Below are 5208 nucleotides of genomic sequence, written 5' to 3'. Positions count from 1 at the left end.
TTCAAAATGTGTATTCGTATTTTTAAATATTATTTGTAATCAAAATTAATGAAAGAATTTATTTTTAGTTAAAAATAATCTATAATATTTAAATAAAAAACAATTTCAATTTAAATCAAAATTTTAAAAAGTTTTGGTTATTTTAAATCTTTAGCTAGAGGATTTTTTAAAAAATATATTAATTTTTTATATCAATGTGATATATTTAAAATATTAAAAAATACATAACTTAAAAAAAAAATTTAAGACAGATTCATTGTCTAAAAACATTTAAAAATGAAAGCTACCTCCTCCCAGTCGACCAGTGTCCAAGCATAAAATGAATTTCTTTAAAAAAAAATAGTGAATATAAATTACAAATTCCCAGATCTTATTACTCTTTTCTTTATTGAATTTTTTTTTTTTTGTTTTCAGATTCCCTCGCTTTCCATAGGCTCTCTCTATTGTTTTTTATTCTTAAAATGATTTAAAGCCAAGCGAAATTCTGCGGCCACCGGCGGGAAGACAGGCGTAAGAGTTGTAGACGTCGGAGACCGTGGAACAGAAAAATCGAGTTTGATTGCGGCAGCATCTACCGAATCTTTCCAGGAAAACGTATCTCCTTCCACCCACTCGCCTCCCCGCTGATTTCATCACCGATCGCGTTCCTATCACTATCATCGACACTTCTGCTAGGTAAGCATTTATGTTAAATCTCGAAGAGTAGAGGAAAGCTAACTGAAGAATTAAGCAAGCTGAAATGATCATATTAACTTACGCGTGTGATTTTCCGTTGACGCTAGCTCGTTTGAGTAGTTTTTGGCTTGAGGAATTTCGTCGATTATAGGCATTTTCTTTCGTTCTTTCTTTTTTAGTTCTTACCATTTTTAAAATTTGATGTAGTGATATGTGTGAGTATACATGTATACAGTTGATTTCCTATGAATTTCCGTCACGCGCGCGCGCACACACATATATTTGCTACCTGCGTTTGAATTGGAAGCAAGGATTTCTTATTATCATTCTCCAATCTGCTTCTTTTCAAGTTTCCTAGGATCTTGCAAATTGCTCTACTGGGGTTTCTTCTGTTTATATAGTACTTTTTGTAATTGTTCTGTTCATTTCTATATTTCAGTCCTTGGGGTGAGGCTCCTTACAAGGATGCTGCAGAGAGAACCACAATGGGAAATTTGACTCTCGATGGGTTGCTTTCCGGGGTTTGCTCTGCTACTACTATTTCTTTAGTTCCTGCTGATTCTTGGTGGCTTCATCACAGTCCTACATGTTATACTATGTGACAACAGCATTTTCTGGGCCACCTTAAACAATTTACTTTCTTGCCCATGTCCTTTTTCTATTTCTTTCATTGTTTAGTGGTGGTGAAGATACAGTGCGCTGGGACATCAAACATCAGGCTTCTGAAAAGTCCTAAGCATAGACTGATTATGGATATGTTTGGGGGCTCACACAAGATGATACTAAATGAATCCATAGTGATCATGTGCTTATAACTTGGTAGAAAAACTTGGTGCCAATATTCTGTGAAAGTTGTGAAGTGCTTATTCAAAAGAAGCTGTTATCTTGGCTATTTTATTATGATGAAAGCTTTGCTTGTGTTTCTCCAATTTGTCTGGGACAAGTAGGCCTATCTTTTTATGCTGCATCAGTGTTGTTTTGTTATAATTGTTCACCACCTTCATTGATTCCTTAAAATAAAAAGTTGATCCATGTGTTACTGTTTCTCTCTTTCTGCATCTTTTTTCTCCATTTCTTTCTCATTTGTGTGTTTTTAGAAAATAACATCTCACTTCGCTACAAAATGGAAGACTTATTATAAATACTTGTCTTCCTCCATTTTATACCTGGTAACTTTAGAGTATGTTATTTTTAATCTTCTTCAGCTATCTGTCAAATTTATTTCTATCTAACATTTGCTTGCAGTGGGCTCCTGTGACCATTCTGGATCCACGAGCTAGTTTGTCTAATTTTCTGTACACTGGACATGGAGGAAATCCTGCTTCAGCAACTCATGTCACTCAAAGAGAGCTGTTGATCGTAAGAAGCAACAGATAGAAAGAAATGTTTTCCACTGCATAGTTTTTGGTCCTAGAAATTCTGGAAAGTCTGCACTTTCAAATTCATTCTTGGGAAGGTATTGTCTTGAACCTATTGTCATAGCCATTGTAGCAATATGCTCTGGATAGTTTCATCTTGTAGGGAATCCCATCCGGTGATGAACTGATAATTACTTATAGGAGGGCAAGCACACTAACACAATATTTAACGTGGTTCTGCAAACCGCCTACATCCACGGGAGAAGCCATTTGATTATATAGGGAGAGAACAAGATTTACAACAATAGAGGAGGAGGAATTATTTCCTCTTTAGCAACTCTCAACCTCACTTTATTTCTCTCTTTTTAGTGCTGCAATGGCAGCTACTGCTGGCTGCCCTTGGCAGCCCACTCTCTCCTATATTTCTCACATCTTTGGCTACACTTTCCCTCTCATTTTTGCTCTCTAACTTGGTGCCTATTTATAGGCAGGAATGATGGCTTCTCTTCTTCATTCCAGCAGCTACACATGGGTTGATGCATTTGTCAATGGTGGGTGCAACTACCATTGACAAATGGTAACCCTACCTCTTAGGATAGGTTGCCCATTAATGGCAAATCCCAATACATCTGTTACTTCCCTGAGTCATCATAGGAGAACCTAGTTTTGTTTCCAGGTTTTCATTTTTCAGTTCTGCTTTCCACTAAGCAATAGTAATTTTCTGCTGCCAATTCCAACGACAGGCCATTCTTAGAAAATCATGATTTGACAGCCGGTGAGCATCATGCATGAATGTTGTTGACTAGCTTGGGGTACGTATAGTAGCTGCTCTGTTGGGTGGTAGTTCTATAGAATATCTTTCTAAACAGGCTCTTTTTCAAAACTCGAATGCAAATTATTTTTCAATGTGTTTATATCATCTGATATCAAGGAGGATGTGCTGGATCATCTTCATCAAGGTGTCTTAGACTTGAGCTGTATGGTCCTCTTTTTCATGCAGTTGTCCTTGCAGAGGGATAAGGAGACTCATAATTTGCGAGAGATACCTGAAGATAGTGAAAAAATTGCAATCCAATAAAGAATCTCTGGCATCCTTCGATGTTGTTGTGTTTGTTTATGACAGTTAAGTTTGACTCGTGATATTTAGCAAGGGAAGTTTGACTGACTTGTATATATTGGTAGTCAAGTGGCCAGTCGATGATCTCATTTATCACCATATATTATGTCTGTCACAATTATATGGACTTCGATCGGTGCATGTTATCTTCTTTTTACCAAATTCTTTAACTATTGCCTCTGAGCCTGCCTGTGCACATACCTTTTAAGTGCATGAATGGTGTTCGATTTTTCTTTTAAGGATTAGAAATATACTATTGGAAATAGTTTCCCCTTTGTACTTGTTGAATATATAGATATCATGACATGACAAATGATTCCTATTTCCAGTTCGGATGAATATTCATGGAAAAGGTCAAGTGAACTTCTTGTAGATGTTGCTAGGCACTGAGAAGAAAGTGGTCACGAGGTGCCTAGTCTCATTGTTGCTGCAAAGGATGCCTTGGATCCGCATCCAATGAGTGCAAAATTCAGTGAGGGTATGCTTTTTGTCATTGAAACCTCATCTTTTGCACACTCAATTTCTGAAATTTGATACCACAAATAAAATCTTGTATCTTCGCGAACATATTGCCTATCCCTTTTTATCATTTTTAAGATATGCTTGTGGTGATAGCTTCCAATTCATATTCAGGTTTGCCAAGAGTTAGGATTTTAAGCGCAGCTGAATGGGATTTGAACATTCCCGAAACAGTAGCTGGGAGGAGACGCAAGCAGTTCCGCTGGCTTGTCAATCACTCTCTTCTGTTTATGTCAGGTTTTGCCTCCCACTCCCACCGGAAAAAAAAAAAAAATATCGCACTACACGGATGCATGAACACCAATGACACTAATTTCATGGTTTACATGTCTGCGTGAATTATCTTAACTGTTTTAGTATGTTTTAAATTTGCAGTGGTCGTAGCTTTTGCTGTTGTTGGCATGGCAGCACAGCGTGCCTACAATCCTTTCAATCACATTGCCAACCAATCCCCTTATAATTCATGTTCTGATTTTTTCCTATTTATAACTTTGGCGAGCCACAAGCATTTTCCCGTTTGCTAGGCTCTGTTGAAATCCTACCGGTTATGGAGCCTGTCACCTTCGGTCCGATCACCCATTCAATATAAATTAAATCCAAAAGCTCGAAAATCAGCTCGTTCATGCGCACTTTCCCTATGGATGTGTTAAGAGCATAGCTGTCTTACCCAATCCTAATCTGACCCAGCCAGTCTTGGGTAAATGGTTCAGCCACGTAGAGCCGTTTATTTTTATATTTTAAAATTGTTTTTGAAAAAAAAAATTTATTTTTTTATTGACTTTAAATTATTATTTTTTTATTTTTAAATAGTTTTGATATGCTAATATCAAAATTAAATTAAAAAAAAATATTATTCTAATATATTTCAAAACGAAAAAATATTTTTAAAAATAATCCCTAGATGATATAAATAATAATTAAAATAAATATCAAGAAATGTTATATTGACTAAAAGACAATTATATTAAAGGTGATAGATTGGTAAAAATTATCAATGATAAAAACATTAAAAAGTTATGAATGTGTTCTTTCTCTATGCCGTTCAATGACCTAAATTGAAAAATTTTTTATTTGTACTTCAATTATTTCAAATTATAAATTAGACAAATAAGTTGTAAAATGTTTCAAGGGCTTGTGAAATGTTATTTTAAAAAATATTTTTCAAATTTTCACGTCAAAAATAAAAATAAATTTTGGAAAATATTTTCCAATTTGTTCTTTAATAGTGTTAAAGAGAAATATTTTATCCTCATGAATGAAAAGGATAATATTTTATTTAATGCTTCTAATTCTTAATACACTATCAAATTTTAACTTCCGCCACCCCACAATTGTCGAATACACCACCACCGGCCATCATAATCATCACCATTTTGTTACCAATATAATAGTTTTCATCATAATAGCAACGTTATTACCATCATTATTATTATAATCAATGCTACTATCCAATAGCCAAAAACACAGGCTTTCATGGAGGCATTTGAGTTGTTACAGTGGCTTCTGAATTTGTTTTTTAATTGCATCTCTAATATTTTA

General features: G+C 34.9%; 1 long non-coding RNA gene across 11 annotated transcripts; it reads left to right on the top strand.

Moving 5' to 3' along the window:
• The first annotated feature begins 292 nt into the window (after positions 1–292).
• Positions 293–4386, top strand: LOC118049207 (uncharacterized). Of its 11 annotated transcripts, none has more exons than XR_012169078.1 (6): positions 296–675; positions 1115–1618; positions 1921–2131; positions 2777–2845; positions 2993–3628; positions 3784–4386. It is a non-coding gene; the product is annotated as an uncharacterized lncRNA (long non-coding RNA). The 11 variants fall into 11 exon arrangements; XR_012169076.1 differs by having other exon boundaries at positions 297–675; positions 3034–3628; XR_012169075.1 differs by having other exon boundaries at positions 294–675; positions 1921–2845; positions 3034–3628.
• The last annotated feature ends 822 nt before the right edge of the window (positions 4387–5208 follow it).

This window comes from Populus alba, chromosome 2 (assembly GCF_005239225.2).
Source record: "Populus alba chromosome 2, ASM523922v2, whole genome shotgun sequence".
NCBI classification, from domain to species: domain Eukaryota; kingdom Viridiplantae; phylum Streptophyta; class Magnoliopsida; order Malpighiales; family Salicaceae; genus Populus; species Populus alba.
The sequence above is the reverse complement of the archived record's forward strand: the minus strand, read 5'-3'. Positions and strand labels throughout refer to the sequence as shown.